This window comes from Amblyomma mixtum, chromosome 2 (assembly GCF_055824585.1).
Source record: "Amblyomma mixtum isolate Tamu chromosome 2, ASM5582458v1, whole genome shotgun sequence".
Classification (NCBI taxonomy): Eukaryota; Metazoa; Arthropoda; class Arachnida; order Ixodida; family Ixodidae; genus Amblyomma; species Amblyomma mixtum.
In genome coordinates, this window is record NC_143013.1 from 150,485,401 (window position 1) to 150,492,790 (window position 7,390).

Below are 7,390 nucleotides of genomic sequence, written 5' to 3' on the forward strand. Positions count from 1 at the left end.
TAAAGATGCGTGCTCTATCGTTACGGGTTCGGCGCGTTTGAAAATCTCTCTGGCTTGCGCTCTTGTCACAAGGAGAGCCCTTTTCAAGGAATTTGCGTAGCGTACGTGTGAGCGGAACTGCTTGATACGTGACGACGCTTTCCTTATGCTGTATCGGCACCGGTGCGATCAGGAAGCTGCTGAAACGCTGGAGACGCTGGCCCTGCTCCGAAAATAATGCACCGAAATTCTCTGACTCTGAGAGAATTGTATTAGAGAAAAAGTCATGCGGTCGCGTTGGTCCTGGACTTCTGGCTTCTGAGCCAGTTTTGAAATCTTTGAAGCCCGGATGTAACTGTCCTTCATGGAATACGGCTCTCTTGACGTAGACAGCTTGCAGCAAAGATCAGTTCCAGCCTCGTGAATTGCTGCTCTGAGTACAATACTAAAACCCTCTCAGGAACAAATGAAATGCGAAAAAGAGACCTGAAACTCGACCAAACAAGCACTAGCTCCTAGAGAGGAAATAAAAGCAAGGTTGGCGAACACTCCTAAAGGACAGCCTTCGGTCCTTCGAACAAAAGATAACCTCCACCTGTAGCTGAGCTACCCCCGGCTAAAAAGTTTTAATTTTTCTGTTCATGCTTCAATTGCGTCTTCGAACTTCATTTGCTGCAGAGAGTACAGTGCTGTGTGTTGTTCATATCTCGTAACACCACAAGATAATGAAGGCAATGTATTACCTTATATGGCACTTATTTTCTTTTAATCCCGTTGTTTAAGATTCGGAATGCATGTTGGCTCGTGCCCACCAGGAAAACATATTGGCTACAAGGTCGGAACGTGACGGCCAACCCTTTTCGAAGACATTTAGTAGATTAGGATTTTTAAGAAGTGCTGAAGATAAAGCATTTGGCACCGTCCCACTTAGCTAAATGAGTTATTATTTGAAGCCAGTAAACAGACACTAAATAGTCTAATTAAATTCTATACCGACCAAATTTTAATAGTCAGCTCTAGAAGCTCTCGCGTGCCCAAAAAGGCGTGACCGAGGTTGCTGGGTTGTGGACATCACCCTCTGCCTGCCAGCCATCAGTCGCCTGCTACATTTGGTAGGCGGCAAATTGAGAGAGGTGCGTCACCCTTTCCACTTGTGGTGAAGAGGCGGCAGAAGCCGCTAAGTGGCTGTCACGGGAAGAACCCACGGGGTGACTGCTGCAGTCGTAGCACGTTCTTACGTGGACGTAGAAATGCGCAGCCTGAGGCTGGTTGCCACCAGGAGGATATTTATTGCACCAGCTGAAGGTCGATCGGTCGGGGGCTGTCACCTTTCTCAGAATAATGCGCTAAGCAGAATGCAGGGAGCGTCCATTGAGTTCAGACGTGCCCGAGTCAGCTCCCGCTCTCTTGCCCGAATATGTCAGTCATTCCGTTTCTGGTGCATGTTGTTTCAATGTACAACATCATTTCGCCTCGACAGTGAGCTTCCCGCATTGAAACCGGGCTCGCCTAAGGCTAAGCGAGGTAGCTGAGGCTTAGCTTGATCACGACTTCCACCGGCTGCGGTCGCGTCGCTCCGACGCGGCTGCATCATATCTGTCAGCCTTCGTGCTTGGCGCCCCTCTCTCCAGAGCATTCCCCTGAGTTTGCCATTTACGTTCCTTCGACAGTTACGAACTCTGCACTGGAGGGATACGTCCAGCCTGGAGTTCCGCCTCCGTTCCCCTAGGGATCTCTCCTGGCGTCCTCCGTGACGTTGCTCCTGACGTCTCTGCACCTCTGTCGGACGGACATGTGGCTATGAACTAAGCTACTAAGCTACTGACTTACTAATACTAAGCACAGTCCTCATGGGCAAAAGCCGCTTATACTTGCGTCTGCCTACTTTCCTGCAGACAATATCTCGAGCTAGCCCTGCACGTGGCTTCAAGAACTGAGGCAGGCATCTCAGAGCCTTCCTCTTTTGATTGGGGGTGACTTCAATGCTCACTGTCCTGCATGGAGTACTTCACAGCCTAAACAACGGGGAAAACATCCCTACCAGGCTATCGAACTCTCCAGATTACGCACCCGCAATATCCCTGGTAGGTCAACGCGAAGAGGACCGTACAAAGCACAATATGGCACATCTCTAGACCTTACCCTCGTTTCATCGGGCTTGCGTGATAACTCGATCGCAATGTGCCTGACATGGCCAGTGCTTAAGCCGCGCTATCTCGAATGCTATAAATATGCCCCGCAAAAAACGTGCGTTCTGCTTGTTCTGGTCTTCATGCTGTCGAGTGCCGTCACAGCGATTTGATACATGGTGTCAGAAGTGTCCAGTTGGACAAGGCACAGCTCGGAGAGCGATGGAGCTGCTGAAGCCCCCGGAGCCTTTTCAATTTTCGGGTTACTAGTCCAAGAATTGGAAGCGGTTGAAACAAAAACTGGAGCTCTTCATCAAGGCGACCACGTTAAAAGGCCGTCAAAGAAGCGGAACAAGAGCCACGGAGCAAGCGACCACGTCAAAGCAGTACCAAAGAAGCGGAGCAGAAAAAATTCGATGTGGCTTAGCTTGGTTAAGCCTGGTAATTGCGAAATCAATATCCGTACCTACGCCATGGTACAGCTGGTAGTGTAGCTGGTGGTGGTGCTTGTGGTTAGACTTGTGGTGATGCATCGGTTATACAATCTAATCTAATCCAATCCAAACCAATCCAATCCACTCAAATCCAATCCACTCCAATCTACTCCTATCCAATCCACTTCAATCCAATGTAATCTAATCTAATGTAATCTAATCTAATCTAATCCATTCCTATCCAATCCAGTCCAGTCCAATCCAATCTAATCCAATCAAGGTGAAATGAAGGTCAATGGTGGTCACCGCCGCGGCACGGCAAAGGCATGAAAGTGCAAGTAGTATTGCTTTCGCAAATGAAGGTCAATGGTGGTCACCGCCGCGGCACGGCCAAGGCGTGAAAGTGCAAGTAGTATTGCTTTCGCAATAAAAGCTGTACTCCTGTTGAGCGTTGCCGGAGGTGAAGCGCTTGACATCTTCACCATGTTCAAGTTTGATGAGCAGGAAAACAAGGAAGATTACGACACCGTGGTCAGGAAGTTTGAAGCATACTGTGCTGAGGGAAGCAATGAAGTTCATGAATGGTGTGTTTTTCACTCGAGAAAACAAGAAGATGAAGGGCCGTTTGACAAATTCATTCGCGACCTCAAGAAGCAAGTAGCGCAGTGCAACTTCGAAGGACTGCACGAGTCAGTGACCAGAGATCAGATCATAGAGATCAGAGGGGCCGTCGGGCAATACTGGGGCTTCACGCATGCGAATCTTTTGGCCTTATGCTGCGGACAGTGGACACTATCAGCACTTCTGCTGAATAGGAAGCAATCAAGCACTTTAGGCACGTCTTCGTGGTGTAAGGTGGGATTTGTTCAGTGGAGCTGCACAACGGGAGCAGGGCTAACAGCAGTCCGAGGTCAGCTGGTAGACAGGCGCGTGCCCCAGGCGATGGCAATGAGGCTCGCACGTAGGCCCGTTTGTCTTCTTTACAATGACCCCCGGACAGAAGAGGAGCAATCCTGACGACTTAAGGGGCGGACAAGACAGCGGGGTCGTGGTATGTCTTGAGGCGGTTGATATGGACGATCTCACGGCCGCGGCGTCTGAGAGAGGGTAACGACGTTAGGGGCTCAACAAAATAGTTGACGGGAGATGTTTGCTGCAAGATGCGGTAGGGCCCGTGATACCTAGCAAGCAATTTCCTGGAGAGGCCCAGAGTACAGGTAGGTAACCACAGCCAGACAAGAGAGCCGGGAGAGAAATGCTGGGGAGGTTGATCTTCATCGTGGCGGGTTGTCTAAAGGGTCTAGGTAGCTGTCGTAAGCGACCGGGCCATCTGGCGGCAGTCTTCGGCGTGCCTGGCGGTGGTACATTCAGACGCGTCAGGGTGGTAGAGTAGAACAGTGTCAATGGGAACGGAGGGATGTCGGCCGTAAAGGAGAAAGAAAGGAGAAAATCCGGTTGTAGACTGCGCAGCTGTATTGTACGCGAATGTAATATACGGGAGAACTAGGTACCAGTTCGTGTGGTTGAACCAACGTACATAGCCAGCATGTCCCCCAAAGTTCGGTTAAAGCGTTTAGTGAGGCCGTTTGTCTGAGGGTGGTAAGCGGTGCATGTCCGATGGATGGCGTTGCACTCTCGGAGAAGAGCTTTGATGACGTCAGATAGGAAGACGCGGCCTTTGTCGCTGAGGAGTTCACGAGGGGCACCGTGCCGAAGGATGAAACGACGCAGAAGAAAGGATGCCACATCCTGTGCCGTGGCAGCAGAGAACTTGGCGGTGTCAGCATACCTCGTGAGGTGATCGACGGCGACAATAACCCACCGTTTGCCAGAAGCAGTATACGGGAGGGGCCCTTATAAATCAATGCCAACGCGGTCGAAAGGGCGAGGCGGAGAAGACAGCGGCTGCAACTCGCCAGCAATACGGTTGGTGGGTTTCTTGCGGCGTTGGCTGCCGAGAGAGGAGAGTACGTATTTCAAAACGAAATTGTACATGCCACGCCAGTAGTAGCGGAGGCGGAGGCGCGTGTAAGTCTTGAAAAGACCCGCGTGACCGCATTGCAAGTCAGCGTGAAAACATGAACTGATACAGGACCTGAGGTGGCGAGGTATGACGAGGAGCCATTTTCGTCCATCAGAATGATAATTACGGCGATAAAGCAGGTTATCTCTGATCTCAAAATGTGAAACTTGACGGCGCAGTGCGCGGGAGGGCACAACCGCCGATGGGTCGGAGAGAAAGTCGAGAAGAGCACGAATCCAGGGATCCTTGCGCTGCTCAGAAGGCAGGTCACTGGTGGTGGGATACGGAACAGGGGCGTCGATTTCGCAGTGGCTGGCGAGTTCGGCGGGGAGCGAGACAAGGCGTCAGAGTCCTGATGCTTGCGGCCCGATCGGTACACGACTCGGATGTTGTATTCTTGAAGACGCAGCACCCATCGCGCCAGGCGGCCGGAAGGATCCTTTAGTGAGGAAAGCCAACAAAGGGCGTGATGATCCGTAACGACGTCGAAAGGACGGCCGTACACGTAAGGGCGAAACAACCGGTGAAGCCCAGGGGCTGGTGGAAGGCTGAATAACGCCGTTCTGAAGCATGGTGTCTACCTCTTCTTCAATAACTCGTCGTTCAGTGGTGGAAACACGATATGGGCGCTGGCGCAGAGGGGCATGGGCGCCGGTGTCAATGCGGTGCTCGACAGTCGTCGTGCGTCCCAAAACACGTTGGTGGCAATCGAAGGAGGAGCGAAACTCTTCAAGAAGCGCAAGAAGCTGGGTTCGCTGAGTTGGCGGAAGACTGGCGTCTATAGAGCGAAGGAATAGGTCGTTCGACAACGCGGCGGGCGCAGGAGTAGGTGAGCTGAGTGCGCACAAGGCGACCGGCGGTGATTCTGTGGCAGCGTCGGGGTGGTTGAAAACATAAAGAGCTGCACGCTTCCGACGCACTCCCTGCGGCGCAATGCGAAGGGGCTGGAAAACAGGTTTAAGACCCACAATGCGGTGAGGCCGGCGGATAAAGTGAACAGGGCATAAGGCAGAGACAGACAATGGCGGCGTAGAAAACTAGGAGATGGCGTGAAGATGACACTGGCATCGCGAACGCAGTCACAGGAGAGAGGCACAATCACGGAAGAGCACGCAGGAATATCGGTACTATCGGCGACAAAAGCTTTGGCAGAAACAGGGCCACCACAAATCTCAGTCTCTTGCACGGGATTCGGCAGCGTAGAGAGCTCTACTTAAACACGAGCGCAGTCGATGACCGCGTCATGGAGCGATAGGAAGTCCCAGCCCAAGATGATCGAATGCGAACAGGACGGCAGAACGATTAACTCGACCAAATATAAAATGTCTTCTATGACTACTCGAGCAGTACACGACGCTAAAGGCTGGATGAGGTGCGCATTTGCAGTTCGTAACGACAGGCCAGAAAGGGGCGTCTTCACTTTCCTCAAAGAGCACCAAAGCGCTGCTTTCATGACAGAAACCACAGCACCGGTGTCGAGAAGCGCCATGACAGATGCACCCTCAAAAAAAATTGAATTAAATTAGCGGCAGAAAAACGAGGCCTTTCAGATTTCGGCGACTGCGCAGTTCTCGCCTCAGGAACTGAGGCACCTTGTTTTCCTTTTGAGTGGTCGAGGGACGCCGTCACATCGGATAGATGGAGCGCCGACGTGGAGAAGGCGAACGGCGTCCAGAGAAGGCGGTGCGCTCAGGAGACAGACAACGGCTTAGGCGCAGCTCAGCAGGAGGCGAATACTGTCGCTGGGACCAGTAACCAGAAACTTCTGGACGTGGTCGTGAGGCGTTCATGCGTCGACGGCAAAGCCGCGCCACATGACCTGGCAAGCCGATGAAGTAGCAGATCGGGCGGTTGTCAGGCGTGCGTCAGGAGTTGCCCAGTTGAGCTGGCGGTCGAATGTTATCAGGCGTGCCCCAGGAGGTTTGGAGATGAGCAGGCGGTAGAATAAGCGCAGCAGACTCGAAAAGGACCAGGAGGCGGAGCATAGGTAGGTGGTCGAGGTCGCGCAACAACCTCTGCGTAGGTCAGCGGGGCCGCGAGAGGTGTGGGCTGAGGGGCTTGCGGGAGATCCTCAGCGACCTGTTTTTGAATGACGTGCTTCAGATTTGGAGTTATGTGTGGTGATGGCTCTTGATGGCTTGAAATAAGCGAGAGCTGCCGAGCAACTTCTTCACGGATGAAGCTCTTGATTTGCGGCAGGAGCGATGACTGGTCTCTTGCATCGTTCAGGCCAGCAAGCGAGTCGATGCCCGTGGTGTGTTCGCGTGTCAGAGCCCTCTGCTTGCGTAGTTCATCAAAGCTCTGACATAGGGTGACAACTTCAGCGACGGTGCGCAGGTCTCGCGCCAACAACATCTGAAAGGCGTCGTCATGAATGCCCCTGAGGATATGCCTGATGTTGTCAGCTTCGGTCATCTGTGCGTTTACCCTCTTGCACAGGTCCACCACATCCTCGATGTAACTCGTGAAGTTCTCTCCTACCTGCTGCGACCGCGCACGCAAGCGCTGTACGGCACGGAGTTTTCTGACAGCCGGGCGGCCGAATACATCTGAGAAGTTCATTTTGAAAACGGACCATGAACGGTTCGCCTCGTTGTTCCGATACCACAGATTTGCCACGCCCGTCAGATATAGAAAATCACATTGGTCAGCTTGGTTTCCGCGTCCCACTTATTGTATGCGCTCACCCGCTCATACGATGTGAACCAATCTTCAACATCATGGTCGTCCGTGCCGCTGAAGATAGCGGGGTCCCGCTGGCGGAGAGAACCAGCACAGACGACGGCGGCCGGGCTCACTTGGACGGCTTGGTGGGTTGAAGGCAT

The 7,390-nt window shown here is 52.6% G+C and overlaps 1 pseudogene; it reads right to left on the bottom strand.

Moving 5' to 3' along the window:
- Positions 1-6,467: 6,467 nt before the first annotated feature.
- Positions 6,468-7,390, bottom strand: LOC149361262 (uncharacterized; annotated as a pseudogene).